Source organism: Seriola dumerili, unplaced genomic scaffold (genome assembly GCF_002260705.1).
Source record: "Seriola dumerili isolate Sdu_G_001 unplaced genomic scaffold, Sdu_1.0 BDQW01000645.1, whole genome shotgun sequence".
Lineage (NCBI taxonomy): Eukaryota > Metazoa > Chordata > Actinopteri > Carangiformes > Carangidae > Seriola > Seriola dumerili.
In genome coordinates this window covers 31,048-49,602 of record NW_019174900.1, presented here as the reverse complement: position 1 = coordinate 49,602, position 18,555 = coordinate 31,048, and positions in this window count along the sequence as shown.

Sequence of the window (18,555 nt, the reverse complement as noted above, 5' to 3'; positions counted from 1 at the left end):
TGGAAGATAGCAAAACGGTTGAGTGGCTACACAGACCAAAGAGCAGCACTTTGAATATGAATGTGGCTGCGTAAATCAGCGCACAGTCAAATAACAATAATAATAAAAAAAAAAAAAAAACAGCCTTCAAAATTACCACGCATACACACTCTCACACACAGCAGTTCAGAACATGCACAAAACGAGCGCGCATTTGAAAACATGCAAATTAATTCATGTGCACAAGCTGACACATTCAGTAGAGTCACACACTAACTCCAACATAAAAAAAAAAAAAGCTTTGCACTCAACTGCAAGCTTTGCATCAAATGCAAAGTGTCAGAATGAATCACTATTGAGCATAACAGTTCTTCAGGTTGTTCTTCAGTGGCATTAAGCAAGACATTTAGGGACGCATTAAAGAAAAAAAAGAAAGGATGTGTTGAATAAAAAGCGGTGTGTGTGTGTGTGTGTGTGTGTGTGTGTGTGTGTGTGTGTGTGTGTGAAAGCTTTCTGATGAGTCAGAGGCTCCTATTGAAAAACAAAATGTGTTGGACCTGATGGAGAGTGCTTTGTAGCTCATTAATGATGGTGGCAACATGGTGTGCAAGGCTTTTTGTTGACCTCTTTTTACTTGCTCCTGTAGCTTCTTGGCTGAGGATGACATGTGAAGAGGAAACATTTTGACCTGACAAAGATCCATTCATATTTAAATATTTTACCCCTGAACGCCCACCCTGACTTCTCTTTATCTTTTAGATGATGTGAATGGCAGCTGGCTTTTTTTTTTTTTTTTTTTTTTACTTTAAAAAAAAAAAAAATCCTTTCATGATTTGAGCTTTTTCAGCCAGTTGGAAAGTTCTCCTCAACCCCTTAAAAGCATGCATCAAAAAGAGAGAAAAAGAGTATGAGTATGAAATGAACACACACACACACAAAAAAAGGAAGGATGGAGGAAGATCTGTAATTTGGCTCGAATCGTTTTCTCTTCTCTTTTGGTTCTGTCATCAAAGGATTTCAGATCTGCATGGGAATGGAAATAGCAGCTGACCTTGTATGTGTGTGATTCAACTTTTTGGGACAAAGATTAAAAGCATGATTTAACCAAGGTCTGGATAAATGAAAACCCACATGAAAATTACTGAAAAAGCTCATCAGGGTTTGTCATAGGGACATGATTAGAATATATGTTTGCAGCCACTGGATTCTGCTCCTTTGTTCTACATGAACCTCAGCTTGGAGGGACTTGGGACCTGCTGCAGATGGCTCATCCATCACAGTCAGCGTCTGTGAGCTGTATTTATTTGTCAGAGGTGCAGTTGTCTTATAATGTAATGCAGCTGCAAGCAAAGGACGATCTTCCCGCTGTGTGTGTTCAAGGATTCTCTGACATCTGAGGTTCCTTCCCTTTTTTTTTTTCCTTCACTCTACCAGAACATCTCAGTTAGCTGCCAAACAGCAAATAGCATAGTTCGCATTATTTGTCTTTCATTTGCTTTTCTTCCGAGTTTGATTTGTGACACCACAGCTGGTTTCACATCTTGGATGTTGGAACCTACTTTAATGCATGACTATGTTTTCAAATCAGAACCTGCTTAAACTACCTGCCTTTTATTGATTGTTCCAAACAAGACTTAAGTTCCCACCAGTTGGCTTTTGTGCCATCCTCAAATAAATGGGAACACAAAGTATCAACTTTAAAACTTAGGGTAAAAATGTAAAATCTTTAAGAACTTTCTGAAAATGGATGAATTGTTTTCTACTCCTTTATAATTTTTTTATTCCGCCTTTAATTTATAAATATAGGATTGCATGGAGATCACTGGGTTCCAATCTGACCTTACTGGCTGCAGTCTTCCTATGAGGAGTTTGCATGTTTCTCCAAGAACTGCGGTCGCCTCCCATAGTTCAATGACTGCAATGAATGTGACTTTTTTTTTTTTTTTTTCATGTTTCACACTCAAAATCACACTTAGGGGCAAATTGGAGTTTCCATGTCACCTGATCTGTATGTCTTTGGACTGTGAAGGAAATCCACTCCAGAACTTGCCTGAGAATCATCAGGTTTTTAAGTTTTCTTTACTATCAAAGTAATCCAGTAATAGCTGTTAATATCTAATTCAGCACACTTTTAATGGTGTTAATTTGACAGAACGTAAACTAATACAGGTGAAAAATTCACACTGTAGCCCACAGGTGATTAACTGACTCTATGATGCGAGTGTTAGGCGGCACATTTGTCTCAATTTTGTGTATTAATTTATACAAAATGTTGCATATCAGATCCTGACTGGTGGGTACATCAATGCTGATGAACATATAACGAGTCCTATCACTCCCTCCATGAAATAGACGACACCACAATTGTGCTGTGACTAATGGATGTATTCATCTTCTGCACTTCTAACAGCACCATCGTTATCGTAGAAAATAAACACACATTCATACTACAACAAAACTACAGAAATGTAAATATAAACATATACGACAAACACATAAGCACGTAAATAAACATACTTCGCTGGCTGCACACGACCAAGAATGCATAGACCAAAAATAAATCTTAAATACAGGCAATGCATCACCTTTAACTTTACAAAAACTAACTTTAATTTAACTTCATGTGTTTCTCTGAAGACAACTGTTACAACTTAAAGTGTCCCAGTACAACAGGGGCGCACACTTAGTTCCTACGTCCTGCATAGAGCCAATACGAATAAAAGAAAATATATCGAATAATCATAAATCATAGAATAAATCATATATATAATGTGTGCAAACTAAACATATCAAATCACAACATAAATATATTTTCGCGGTAGTTAAAAGTACTATGAACTATAAATCTTGGCACACACATGCTGTCCTACTGGCATACTGTGAGTTTGTTTCACTGTTATTCATCATCTTTTTATACTTAGACCACAGGTCAACATGAAAGCCCTGAACAGACAGATCCATTACCACAGTTCAACACATATGACATTTACATTCATTTGCCACTTTATTAGGAACACCTAGCTAATAAATAAAACTAATGCACTCTTATACAACCACCCTGCAATAAATCCTCCTTTCATGATGGTTGGAATCAGTTCATCTGGAAAATGTTTAACAGAGGTGTTGATTCAACTTTGTGATAATTTCAAAAGATGTAGTGCGTGGTGCTGCTGAACTGTATTGCATTATACAGACCAGTGTTTCTGTTATTTAGCCTCACCTCAGTGATATAAATAGGGGTGGATAAAATGATAGAAACACATGTGAAGTTAAATAAATGCCTCTCTTAAACAGTTTCAACAAAAACTGAACTTGGCAACCTTCATGAATGTAGGATTTACTGCTGTTGTATTAGACTGCATTAGTTTTAGCCAGGTGTATCTAATAAAGTGGCTACTGAGTAGCTCATTTGCACATAAAGTAGGTAATTCTGGGTACTTCTGTGCTGTTTACATGTACTTCAGTTATATAAACAACAACTAGAGTTAAAAGTAATAACCTTCATGCATTCTTAATATTTTCATCTGAATAAACGCTATGCTCCGTCACTGACTTGCTAATAATTGATTGACCCATCCCCAGTTCAACAAAACTTTTACATTTCCTGCTCACAGTAACTGGTGTGTTGAAAGTCTTCTTGCAAAACAGGCCAAGACGACTTTTACATTTAATGGCTTGTTTAAAATAAGCAGAGGAACTGGGTAGTTAGTATGAGCAGTGATTGCTGCAGAGACAGGGCAGATCACCACCTACACAAAACCCTACAGAAACAGAGCATCAAAGCAAAAGGACATCACAGTGTTTGACTGGCGCTAAATGCCCACCGCTTCAGGGTTTTGCTATCAGAGATAAAAGAGACAGAGATAAAACTCTGAAAGGTAGAACAGTATATGGTAACCTTAAACCCAATGATGCTAAGAATGTGAAGTTCAGTAAAAGCAAATAGTTGGAGATTAGAGGATTAAACATTACTGTGATATTCTGCCAACATCTCTCTCTCTCTTTTTCATGCACCGTTGCATATCTCCCTATATTATCTATATGTGGCCTTTTCACACTGTCCCTGCTGCATCTGTACCAAAATAGTGATTCTTGACATTTTCTCTTGTCTAATTCCCTTTTCTTTTCTCATTTGTTTTCCAATTTTTCTTGAAGTCACCTTTTATTTCATGGTCTGTGTCACTGTGTCAGTTCCCTGCTCTCTGCACATAAAACGGAGGCTCAGTTGATTTGAAGTGGAAAATCAGATTCCACTGCCAACATGACAAATTTGACAGCTGAGACACTGGTTTTTGCCAAATGAACTTTTGATGATGAGAGCAATTTAATTGAATGGCTGGAGTCATGAGTTGGAGCTGTAGCGGGGTCACTTTCTCACAGTTACAGTAAAAAATGATGTGCGCCCTCTGTCAGAGAGATAATCGTAATATGCTTTAGTAGTTCCATTGGCCAAAGAGCTTCACAGTACTATCATTACACTGATATTTAATCAAATGTTTCACTATCTACACTGTCTGCACTCTGAACACTTCATCATTGTCATACTGATGATACACCATCCTGCTAAAGGTGTCTCTGATGTCACTGGGGTAGATGTAGTATGGAGGGAGGTAAGTGGGGTAAATTGAGTGAGTGTTTATCTAGTGCATATTTAGTTTGATTTGTTTAGTTGCAAAGTTGTAATCTGAAGGGTTTCTATAGGAAAGTTAGTGAAAACCAATAACTTTGTCATACCCCTAAATACTCTGGTCAAGCTTCCCACAGTGTTGCTACTCAACCTTGGGGGGGGGTTGGTATGTTTGTTTTGGTTATGTTGTGTTTGTAGGTTATGGGTGGTTGAGCTTTTACCAATAGTATAGGACGGGAACTATCTATGCACCATCACTGACCATATAAAGAGCTAATTTTCAACCCAGACAAACACAAATATTCAACGTGTGTTAGTCTTGTATTGGACTGAAATTAAGATCCTTATTTATTTTCCATCAAATGAGCCATTTGTAGGGTAAACCAGGGTAAGATGCCCCCATGAGGTAAGACTTGCTTGTTTTGCTTATTTAACATTTCTGAGAAAATATGTACATCAGCACCTAACACAATAACATAAAACTAACCAGTGGTAAGAAATGTATTGTCAGTTTAAAAGGCTAAATAGCTGAGTTTATGACATTATAGCTAGCAATATTAGCTTGCTGTAGCACTAGCTTTCTAGCTTTGCTTCTTTGCTAGTGTAGGTGAAGCATCTGTGCTGAATTACTTACCAATCTAAAATAAATTTTGTGAGTTCAGCATCAAACTTCATTCCTTTTCTCACCAACAGCTCTCTGCAGAGGCAGAAAGCAACACCAATGTTAACTCTTGTCTCTATCGTGTCTTTTCTTCTACTGAAGCTGGCATGCTAGCCAGCTAGCCCCGACCCATCTTGTCACTTTCTGATAGCCTCGAATCTGCCCTGGAGACGTAGCACTGCTCAGAGGACGTATTATAACGTCTTGTAAACACAGCAATGGCTGAAGCTCTTGTCAAGCGTCACTCATCACCACCCGCTCCCGGCAAGAAACCACATTTGGGGGCAGAGAAAAATTACAAGTTGCTCCTTTAAGCAGTTGTAAGGTTGGAAAAATATTATTCCAAACGGTCTGACAGTATCATATGTTTTTCATGAAATTTTATGAATTTAATCTTCAAACCCAAGACTTCCAAGATTCCCATCAAACAGAAATATTCTAAATGCCTTTTGTGTAATTTTTTACACATTTCTCCAAAACTTTGTTTTGAGACTTTGTCCACTCCACTATCACCTATGTTTAAACAATGTTTGGCTCCAAAGCATGAGCTAGTACTGACAGACCCACAGGTGCGTTGTGAGGTTGAAAAGGTAGGTCACGGTTTTTCAAATTGATGGATGACTATGGATGTGTAACCATAGACGAGGACAACCGGAGTGCAAAGATACAGAAACTCAGGATGTCAAGTGTTTAATCAACAGTCAGCTGAGCAGGATTCAACACAGAAGACACTTGTTGAAAATGATAAACGACTGAGGCAATGGCCTGACTTTCTGTAACTATAAACTCAGATAGTTTTCATGTTGGATACAGGGGTGCTGTTTCTTGAGTGGGCTATCTCAAGGCTACGTATTCTGTGGAGACTGCACAAAGGTCATACTGCATGACTTACTGTACAAATGCTTTTATAAGGAGGAAAAAAGCTGCTTTCTGTTCTCTCAAACTCTGAACCACTGACTTTAAAACCTTGAACCAAAGCTTTAATTAATGACTGTGAGTGTGATGGAGGGTTACCACCGCTTCTTACAGTGAATCGACTGATACTTTTCTTCATAACTTTCATCATTAAATGTTATTTTGAGAGCTAAGTTTATTGCCTGTTTTATAATATACAACATGAAAAAATGTTCAGTTGAGATTCTTGTCGTTCACATGCAGCATGTAAACAGTTTTGCTGGACATTCATACAACTGCCATGAATGAGAAGTAAAACCACAGGGAGAGACTCCTGGTCAGATTATTACTTTAAATGTAAGCAGTTAAAATTAACATAAAGCGGCGCATGTCTGAAAAAGCTTTTAGTAGCAGGGTCAGAGAATTCTATTATCTGCCCTTTGTTAAGATGGAGGATAAAATCATTGTAGGAATGAAGGTCCGCAAAGTCTGTCCTTGGATGCATTATTCAAACTGAATTTCCTTTGTATTACAGCAGCTCAGTGGCACCTGAGGCAACATGCCCACATGTGTAGTAGGCGCTAGTATTTTGTTAACACAGTGGTGTTTTCAGCCTGAGAAGAGCCGGTACAGCCACAGTGTAGTAGGATCAGCACCATGGACAGCGCTTGTTATATGGGTGTAGTTGCCTTAGTTTTCATTGTGGTGCCATAGTTCAATTGCTTTTCAATATTGGATGCATGTGATATACACAGGGGTCTCCAAACTTTGAGAGCTACTTTGACAAAATGGAAGGGGCTGAGAGCTCCTCATGTCTTATATTACTGGTTACATTTATTGACATATTGTATCAAAACACTCAAACTGATGAATAAGGTAATTTAACAAGTCATCAAATATCTATATCCAAAACTTGCAAACATTGAAACTGATGAGTTTCAAATGTTTTTGATACAGAATGTGTCGAAAATCTGAGTCATGATTCAGTCAGACTTGAACACAGACATGAAAACATCATTGCAAAATTAAGAAAAAAAGAAGCTCCTCAGTCAGTGATCAGGGATAGTTGTCAGTACATCCAATGGTACATAACAAACACGGACTTAACATAGATAATTCAACTCATTTCATTTTGCCAAAATGTAAACAAACAAAAAAAACGGGGCTCAAGTTGAAGCCCACGGTTTAACTCACTGTATCCATGGCAACATATTTCTTTGATTCTTTGTTGGAAAAGTTTGGTTTATATCTGTTCTGTTGTCAGAAGAGTTGATATCACTGCATCTCACCTACAGCAGATCTGATGAAACCAAACTTGACAGTAACTCATTTGACTGACAACCGACAAATAATGATTTGGTTTAGTTGCATTTGTACCAGATTTAATGAGTGAGGTTGTGTTGCTTAAGGTTTCTACTATGTATCCAGGGTTTGTACAGAACAGGGGTTGAGCACAGGGGTTGAGCACCAAGTGATACGTCACTATCTTTGCAGGCAAACTGAAATTTGCTTAATTCTTTTTCACATATCTCGTTCTTTCTTTTCTTTTTGGAGGCAAAATGTTTAGGGAAGAATTTTTCTTTGTGATTTAAAAAGTGAGAGTTTAAAGGTCATAACAGGAAGTTCAAATTTTTAGTTGATCTTATTAACATTATGGTGGCATTAATGTCAAGAACTTGAAGGGCGAATGAATGAGGGCGTCATAATTCCCATCGAAAGTGATCCCAGCCCTCTTAAAGACTAGCAGTAAAGCTTTTCCACCTTGAAGTGATTCATGTCATTTGCATAATTCTCTGATTAAAAAAACAAGCTCCTGTTTTGTTTGAACAGCAGGACTTCATAGGGAAAACAGAACTGATTATCATTCAGTTAATTGCACATTGATAAAATACAGTTAAGAAAACCAACTCTGCCAGCCTCTTTGATGAGGAAGTTAATTGGTCTATTGGGAGAGTACATGTCTCACATCACTGCATAAATCAATGGATTGACTATGATTAACTGCGTGTGCACGCATATCATGCACACAAATGTAAAACAACTTTTCTAAATTCAACATGCTTCATTTTTTTTAGGTTCCTTTACTTGGCCACTGCAGCATGTCACTTTAATTGATTGGGTTGCAGTTAATTACATAGTGTGTCTGAAAAAATAGGGCAGAGTTGACCCTCTCGCCCTTATTAGCCTTGCCTTAAAATCAATACTTGAAGTTGAGGGAATAAGGGGGTTACTGCTATTGTTACTGGGCCTATGAGGAGCTGCACCAGGAGATGAGTTGAGTTTAAATTGCTTGGGGATTATTAAAAGGTTCTGGTGGCAGGGCCTTTGGAGAATAATATCTTTGAGAAGGCGAAACAAAAAGAGAAAGTGAGTGGAGAAAAGGAGAGTAAAAGAGAGATAAGTTATCTCATCTGCTGATAAGAGCACCCGTCCCTTCCTTCTTGTATTCTGCGAAGACACCTAATTAAAGGCCCCCGAAATAGAGGTGACCACACCTGGCCTGATTATAAAGTGAGGTTATTAATCTAGATTCCATATCTGGTTAAAGACCTGAGAGAGTTGGGGGAAATCTCAGCCATGCTAACTTTGGTTCTTTACAGTATTTTTAACAGGAGTTGGCTCAGGAGGATTTTCTTTTCCCCTCAGCTTCCTCTTCTCATTTACCACAAAAGTCAATAGGCCATTCAGGCCTTTTTGTTTGATAGAACACAATACTGACTCTGTAATCGCACACTCGGAGAAAAGAGCGATGCCAGCAATTTCACAACATACAATAGTATCACTATAGCTTTTTGCTGCCACAGGCTTTAGATAATGTTTAGCATTCAAAAAATGCACCCTCAGTAAAATCCCCCCAGAGGTAACCTATGAATTTACCTTCACCCCCCCCGAACTATGTTTCTGTTGCCATTTCCACACAGCATACAGTATACAGTGGCATCAATCATAGAAACTCCCCCATCCTGCATCCGTCCTGCATTAGAAATGCTCTGGCCTCTGCAGCCACAGCATTCCTCACAAGTTGAACAGAAAGGCTGAACAAGCAAATTATAAGACTAAATTAAAGTGTGATCATTGCCAGCAGGGCCGGGGTCAATTCACTGAGAGTGCAGCAAACCAGGGAAGTTAATATGCGGAGTTAAAATGTTGAATTAAGCATCTTAGGAAGTGTAATTCTGCATTGGCTTCAGCCGCATTATTTTGTCTAATTGTCACTGAAGAGAGTTAAAAATGCACGATCGGAGCAAATGGCGATTGTGTGAAAAAAATCACACTGACAGTCCATGGTTGGGAAAAATGAGACTTCTGTGTCAGGAGATAAATTGTAAGCACTTGGCTGAAAATGCTTCCCCTAACTGCTGTTTGAAACTTCTGAAGTTGATAAAAGCTGACATTCTTGGAAGAATGAGTTTTGCATTATATAACTGTGTCTCTTTTATGAAACAACACACACCTGTTCTTTTGCAAGCAGAGGAGCGTTGAATGTCATAACAAACAGTGATGGACTATGATCTAAAACCAGTGAGCAGGGAAAAGGGCTATAAACATGCATGAGCATAGAAAGAAAATTCATTGTCCATTTCAGCATTATTGTACATTTAAGTTAATATGTTATTAATTAAGTGCTAAGAAAAATTCTATACAGATGTAGCCGTGAATTTTATATGACAGTTATCCTTATGGTTCTAACTAAGTTATTGCTGTTTCAAGCTAATAGTGATGCACATGTTTACTTACCAGTCTTGCTGAGAGCTTAAGCCATTGTTGCATTTACAAGACCAGAGGTGATAATACGCTGCTCAAAAAAATTTGACAAACACTTAATCATCACAGTTTAACACCAAGTCAGTTAAACTTCAGGGATATCAATCTGTCCATTCAGGCAGCACAAGTGATTGTGAATCAATTTCAGCTGCTTTGGTGCAAATGAAAGTGACAACAGGTGCAATGGAGAGGCAGAAGCGAGACAGCCCCTAAAAAAGGAATGGTTTTACATGTGGTGGCCACAGACAGTTGCTCTCTGCTGATCCCTCCTGACTGATTCTTCTCTAGTTTTGTGTTTTGCTAGTGTCCTTGTCACTACTGGTGGCATGAGGCGGTACCTGCAGCCCAATCAGGTTGCACAGATAGTCCAGCTCCTACAGCATGGCACATCCATACGTGCGGTCTCAAGAAGGTTTGTTGTGTCTCCCAGCACGATCTCTAGAGCATGGAGGAGATACCAGGAGACCGGCCGTTACACAAGGAGAGCTGGACAGGGCCGTAGAAGGGCATCAACCCAGCAGCAGGACCGCTACCTGCTCCTTTGAGTGAGGAGGAACAGGAGGAGCACTGCCAGAGACCTACAACATGACCTCCAGCAGGCTACTGGTGTGCACATTTCTGCACTGTCAGAAACAGACTCAGACTCTCACCCTCATGAGGGTGGCATGAGGGCCCCACGTCCTCTAGTGGGACCTGTCCTCTAGTGGGACCTGTCCTCTAGTGGGACCTGTGCTCACAGCCCAGCCCCCTGCAGCTCCATTGGCATTTGCCAGAGAACACCAGAATTGGCAGGTCCGCGATTGGTGGCCCGTTCTCTTCACAGATGAGAGCAGGTTCAAACTGAGCACATGTGATGGGCGTGAAAGAGTCTGGAGACGCCATGGTGAATGTTATGCTGCCTGTAACATGATAAATCCAATTGAGCACTGATGGGATGTTATGTATCAGTGCATCCAATGCCGCCAAGTACCGCCACAGACTGTCCAGGAGCTCACTGATGCCGTGATCAAGGTCTGGGAGGAGATCCCCCCAGGACATCATCCACCGACTCATCAGGAGAATGTCCAGATGTTGTAAGGGAGCACAGGAGCTGGTCGTCAAAGCTAACCAGCCATGAGCAACTATGGTGAGACTCTCTCTCTCCACTGGACAGACAGGGCTTCTGGTCAGTAGACGTACATTATGTCCCAGTGGGAGTTCCTGTGTGGGTACCTGTGTATAGTTTTACTCCGAGAGGCTCTCCTGCGTGTATTTCTGTGAGGCAGCGTCAGTGAACAGACGTAGCCATACTGTTTATTGTGGTTAAGGTTACGGTCCATCAGCACTACGTATCTTGTTAAGCTGAATACATCACAGTTACCCATGCGTTGTGTTTACTGCCAGTCCAGAGGACTACACCTTGTTCTTGTAAGGCATTTTTCTGCCTGTGTTTATCAGGCTTGCTAATGCTAATGCAATAAGGAGCTATGTGTGACAGGCGCAAACTGGGGCTATGGTCAGACAGTGTTATGGTTTAAGTACTTAGTGCAGCAGCTGCTGTCACAGTCAGTGTCTTATCTGTTGTGTCACAGTTAGTGAGAGTCCAGGAATTCAGGTGAACTGAATTTTCACAAGATAATGCAAAATAAAACCAAAAAACAGATGAAAATATTATAATTTATAATGTATAAAAATCTTGAAAAAAGTAACTTATTTTAACATTATATGCCAACAAATTGGTGTCAATGTGTGTTCAGAGCAAAAATGATATTAATAATAATAATGATTAAAAGTTATACTCATCAAAAAAAAGAATGACTTACTTGACTGTACTTATAGAAGATGCAAATTGTACATTAGATGTTAATCATTTTCATTAACAACTACAGTGCAGCCTGTTTTTCAACCACACAGCTTGTTTTTTCAACCCTCTGATACTAGGAGTGTCTCCTGAAATAGTGCCCTTAGGGTGGCAGACGTACCGGACCTTGGTTGGCATGGTTACAATAATAAGCACGCAGACTGTACGACAGCAGCGTACCTACGTTTGTCGCCTGTTACTATAATAAAGGTCATGGCTCGTTTAGGTTCGGGTAAAGATCGTGATTTTGGTTAAAATAGGTATTTCCTCAACATTAAACAATCTTTGTTGTCATGGTTACAACATAAACCGCTGGTTTCACATTGGAATCGAACACCGCTCTCTCTCCTGTGTCATATTCATCCATCCACCACAACCTCCTGCTGACGTGGACTTTGTTTCTATAATTATAACTATAGGTTATAATAACCTATGGGCTCGTTTCTTACAGGACAGTCTCTTTATTTTTTTTGTAATGCACCTCTCACATTACATTCAGTCCTGAACGTACTGTAGCTGGTGCAACAGCCTGTGTGATTACTTCCTGTCTTCATGTCACTGTCAGCAGAAACGGTTTAGTTGTTCTTGGTGGTGAGGGTTTGCATTCTCATACGACTTGCTGTTGCTTATAATCAGCCAAAAAATATGGCTGAGGCAGAGGTATTCCTTCAAAAAAAAAAAAAAAAAAGATTTGAAATACATAATCACATAGAAGTGTGTGAAGATGCCCTTCTTTTTGTGATTGGGTGACACATATGGAGTTCAGCTGCTTCAGTGGAACCCACCTCGGCAAACATCTGTTTCAAAACCCATTTTTGGGTTGGTGCCACCTGTTCTGAAAACAACAAAAACAAATAAGTACATTAAGTAGTAATTTTAAATAAGAAGAGATTTCATTGATGCATTACGAACAAAGGCAGAACTGTCAACTGGAAACACTTGAGGTTATGAAATAATCCATTCCTTGTCTTTATTAAGAATAGAGGTGAATCCAAGTGACTTCAATAACTTCAATAATTAAGGTCAATAAAAATTAGCTGCTTCTCTTGTGCTGTCAGGTAAGTATACATGCATACAGGCAGAAAACAAATCTTCAAGAAGTAACAACAATCACAGTCTCATCCCTTAACTCTACTTTAGTTTCCAGAAGGCAGTCGTTTGAGGATTAGAGGCATAGGGGATCTTGGCTAGGCATTGCATGTATGTTTGTGTGTGTGTGTGTGTGTGTGTGTGTGTGTGTGTGTGCGTGTGTGCGTACGTGTGTGTGTTTAAGTAAAACATTCCAGCGAAGAAACACAAAGCTTCCTCTAAACTGTTTTGACTTCCTTAAGGGAGGGATTGTCAGTTTATATAGGCTTGGGAGTATATAGCCTTCTTGGCAGGGCTGGGCGGATTAACACAGAGAAGAAGATTTGATGCGAGCAGAAAGATGATGTGAGTGCATTAGGAATTCTGATTGACAAACAAAACAGATTAGCCCGCCATCACTGTCTCTTTCCTGGTAAAAATTGCCGAATTGTACCTTTTTATATATTTTTTCTTCCATGCCAAGATGTCAAACTGAGTTTTTCTCCTTTTTTTCTTCTTCCCTCACTAGTTTCTCTCATGCTTTACTTCCTTGTTTCGCACACTTGACATCCCGCATCCTCTTCTTCCTCTTCTCTGGATCCAAACTTTCTCTACCTTCACTGTCTCCTCCTGTCATTTCTCTTGGGGGATTATCTGAACCCGAGCGTCCTGCGGCTCTTTTCTCTAAGTAGCCTCACAGCTGCTACCGTGCCTCAGCTTTAAAGTCTGGATGGATGGATGGGAGAGCAGATTCTTTCTCTTTCTCAGTCTCACGCCGAGGCCTCCGCTATTTTCTTCCCCCTACTTGCTGCATCTCAACAGGAAAGGAATGTAATGTTCTTTGATCCCTCTTTCTTTCCACTTCTCTTCCTCTCCCTCTCTCCTGCGGGGCTGTGTCGAAAAAGGCAATACTCCCAGGGTTTGCCCTTCGTCTTCCTCTCAAACCCTCCTTCCCTTGTGATCTCTTCATCTATCACCACTCCTTACATTGTGCTTTTCCTCATTGTCTTCTCATTTTCTGCAGGACTACAAAATCGGAATAAAGATGAGACCTGATGAAGACTTTTTTTTCCAACTTGATGACAATCCATTCTATTTTTTGCTCTACTGGTGTCCCCTCTCTCTCCCCAGACATCCACCACTTAATGGTCTTAACCTTTGGGAATGTAAAGGTCATCATCCATAAAGCAAGTGCTTTTACTAGTCATTAGTGGAGGAAGGTTCCTGCTGTGGCAGCAGTGGTGGCACACGTGTGTGCGTGTGTGTGTGCGTGTGTGTGTGTGCGTGCGCGAGAATTTCCAGATCACATTTTAATCTGTGATGTATTTTGTATGTATATTCGTGCAGAGTTTTCTCCCCACAATGCTCCAGTGGCTGAAACTACTGACATGAAACTGATCAGACACGTGACTCTGCTGTGAAACTTCACGCCAAAGAAAAGTGAACTACAGAAAAGTTGGCATCAAATTACACTGTTATGTCAGTGTGAACTGTGACTTTCCACAGCATCCCTCACAAGTGCACAAAACTGATACAGAGTTGATACATATTACATTCTCTGCCCGTGCATATTAATCAGAAAAGGCAGATAACAACTCTTAAAGCTGCAAATTCGTCAAATAATACTCAAATGCGTGTTGTGCCTCTGAGGCTCTACATCAACGGCTCTACTGGTGAGAGCAGAAGGGGTGTAATCGCAGTGGGAAAGAGGACATTGTGAGGGGGAACGCAGTGACATTAATGATTTGGGGTAGTATGTCCTGACAGAGCATGTGTTTGAAACTGTTAGCTTACAACAATAGGCCATGTCCAGGCTGGAAACAGCACTGCGATCCATTCATGTGGCCTGAAGTCCAATTTGAAGAAAAGATCCATGTGGATGAAGACTTCTCAAAATTCTCAGTGAAATGCTACAAAATCTATACAACAAGGAGATGATTTCCCTCACCATTATTACTGTTAACTCAGTGAATTAACTTCTTTACCATGAAGTTGTCTGTGGAAGATCTAAAATCATTGTTGTTATCAGATACATTACCAGTCTGCTGTAACCTATCCCTATGAACTTTTTGGTTGGCTTGTTACCACAAAGTCGGCTAAGGGGGACCAAATATTACACCCAAATACCCATAATACCCATAATATTTACCCAAATGAATTTGTAAAAAAAAAAAAAAAGAAAAAAAAGAAAAAAAAGGTTGATTCATGCCTCATTTATCACACATTATACAAAGAGAGAGTACACAGCTTCTACATATTTATTTAGCTAACATAGTACATTTCTGGATTACCATGCATTGTGTTGCAAAACAGGATTTGCAACACAATAGTGCTATAAACACCCACATTAAAAACTGTGTCAAATAGACTGTCAGCTAATGTTCATGATATAAATATATGTCCAGCTGTTTGGAGAAACAGAAGGGAGAACTTTGTTGAGAGAGAGTGGTGAACTGAAGTCCTGCTCATGGAATAACAAGTATGTAAGTTATCAGAGTTTATAAGAAAAAATAGCAATATACAGTACATCTGCACTTACTATACTAACACCATTACATTAAGTAGTCACATAGGCAAAACAGAATATATGTCCATTAAACAATATCATTTCAATGTCAATTTGGTAGCTGTTCTACAGAGACAGGCATTTAAGTTCCTTTGCAAACTTGGCATGCAAAAACACACGAGCCGCAGCATGACACAAACAGCTATTGTGGTTGAAATTAAATTGTGCAGCACAGTTTCGTAGACATGCATTTCATTTGCATTGAATGTCAGAGCTTTACAAACATTACAGCTAAAGTGGTTAATATATATGAACAAGTACAAGCAAATGTGTATGGGTTTTTTTTTTTTACTTGTTAATAAGGTGCGCTATAAACGGCACTACAGCATCACACACAGGTAAAAAAGTGAAACAGCACTATGCTCACTTTACACTAACACATTCAACAGCATAATGCACAACTTGAACAGCACCACATAATTATATACAACCTTTAAACAGCATTAAATACACAAAATGTTAATGTTTACAGTCTCATTTCATGACTGTCACTTAAAGCCAAGGAACTGTCATGTTGGCTCATTTTACAATGGCGACACAATGAGAAATCCTGTCATGTTGTCTAACTCAAATAAATGTAGTACTTAGTCAAAAATGAGCTGGGAGTTTTTTTTTGTCCAATGCTCTTGAGGCAACAGAGAGTTTGAAGCGCTGCAGTTGCTTCCTTTGAAATGAGATCTGTGAGTTTACCTCAGCTCTCAGAACAGGTCCCGAGTGTTTGTGTGTTGCGTTGCTCCCTCTGTTGCAGTGCCTTTGCAGATCAATATGCTCCGTGTCACACAGTTTAGTCAGATTGAAAGTCAATCCATAACATGTTGTCAAATGGCACAAGGCCCTTAGCAGCCGCGCCACTCCAACTCAGCCCTATTCCAACGGCTGTGGCTCTACAGCTTTCAGATCATATTACGTGATCTTCACCAGTAGCGGGACGGGCCCATTTGTCATGGCATTTTTTTTTTTTCCGTGATGGCTGAAAGGTTGAGTTCACTCCTTGTACGTCCTTGGAGACAGCAGTTGACACAATTTCACCTCTGTTTATGTTGTTGTTTGTCAGGGTTCTCTGGTGTTTAAAGCTCCTATGTGGATCGAAAAATCTCATATCAAAGCACCTGATTGTCTCATTTTTCTTCAAATATCCCAAGAATAAGCTGCTATGGCGGCACAAAGGACCTTCAATTCACAAGGGGCAACCGTGACATTTCTGTGGCCTCAGGTATACCTGCAGAGCTTGGTATGATAGAAGGCACATGAGTGGATGTGACAGGAGCCTGTGCTGAAATAACTTAATCAAACATCCTCTTTTCTTTCTCTTTGACTAGATCGTGCTCTGTGTCATGGCACTGAGCCAATTAGGTGACAAATGCACCTCATTGTAGAACATAATAAATTTTTCCCAGACGTTGGCAGATATAATAACGTCACTGCAAAGATCCCACAAGAACAAAAGCCATCATTTAAAAAAAATGTAATTTATGGAAGAAAATGATGTGCGGCAATCTGCTCTTTGCCATCGTAAGTAATGTATTATTTCAGTGTGTACTGTACAGTCGTTGGAAACTGGCGGCCCGCAGGCCAAAACTGGCCCTTCAGCAATAATATCTGGCCTACCAGATTATTTTGATAACCTGATTTTTTTTAATCTCACAATATTGGACTGATAGTCCCACATTTAGCTATAATGTCCAGACACAAACCATCACGCATCAGTGTCACAATCCGCCTCTGCTCCTACCTGATCTCTCTGGTGTTTTTCCACTCAACCCGCCTCCATCTCACTCTCCACTCTGCCACACCTCCTCATCAGCCTCACCGTCCCCACCTGTTGCTCCCAGCTGCACCACTTCACTCATCAAGCCAGTATATATATATATATGCATCCCCAGTTTATTCACTTGTTGCCAGATTGTTCTCTGTATTATGCAATACTTTCCAGCGTTCATCTCCAGACTGACTTCCTCTTATCAACCCCCGCTCGTATCTGACTATCCTGCCTCATCTCTGCCCCGGTAAACACCTCAGCCTTCTTTCCCCGACCATGAGTTCTGCCTGTGCCCCTCCTGGTTCCCGTCTGCCTGTCCCTGTGGCTGTTTGGCGTTCCTCAGCTCTGACGTTGCTCTGTGAGTTTCCCACCCGTCTTACCTGTGGGATCCTCACTATCAGAGACTCCTGCCTCATCTACCCGGCCTTCTTCATGGGTTCATCTTGTGACTGCTTCCCTGCTGGTTTCCTGATCCTTTGTCTGGCCCTGATCACTCGCCTGCCTGTGTGTGTGTGTGTGTGTGTGTGTGTGTGTGTGTGTGTGTGTGTGTGTGTGTGTGTGTGTGTGTGTGTGAGACAACACGGCATCTCCAGCCCAGGACCTGGACCCCTTCCTCTATCCCCAATACCCACCTGTGTGCAATATCTCTGCTGGTTCATAAATAAAGGTCATTGCAAACTATATCCAATTGTGTGCTGCATTTGGATCCATGCACTGTCACCACAGAATCACTTCCTCTTAGTGATTTTTGCCTACAAATTTTTTATTTTCACGTTATTGTGACCAAAGGTGCTGTTGCCTTTCATAGGTCCTGTTGACCTATGAAACAGCCAACATATGATGTTTGATATGAAAAATATAACACCAGTGCTGTAAATAAGTCAAACATATGTGACTGTGGGCCACAGCATTACATGTGAACAGTAACAAAGCAAATTCCAGCTGCATTTTTATTAATTTCATAAATTAGCCTTTGATTATGTTCTGGCCGCCATCTAATGGATTCGAAAAAAAAAAGTTGGCCTGAGCCCAAAGTTACTCGCCGACCCCTGGTGCACAGTCACTTTAATTTAATATAGATTGAATACAGGAAGGATGTTGTAATGACAACTCCTGTATGTTGGTTTATTTTTTTATTTTTTGCTTTTGTCCCTCACATTACACTGTCCACAGCACACAGTCATAAGTCAAAAATTAATAAAACCATCAGACTTACTGACTTTTACATTTGATTTATATTCTGATTCATATCTGATTTTAGATTCCATTGAAAGATGGCACAAAAGCGAACAAAACCTTAATCAACAAATCAACAAAAGAATTAAAACCCTTCTAAAAACCTCCATCCTCACTATGTCCTTCATGAAGAAAATAGGTTTTCAAAAGAAGAATGAAA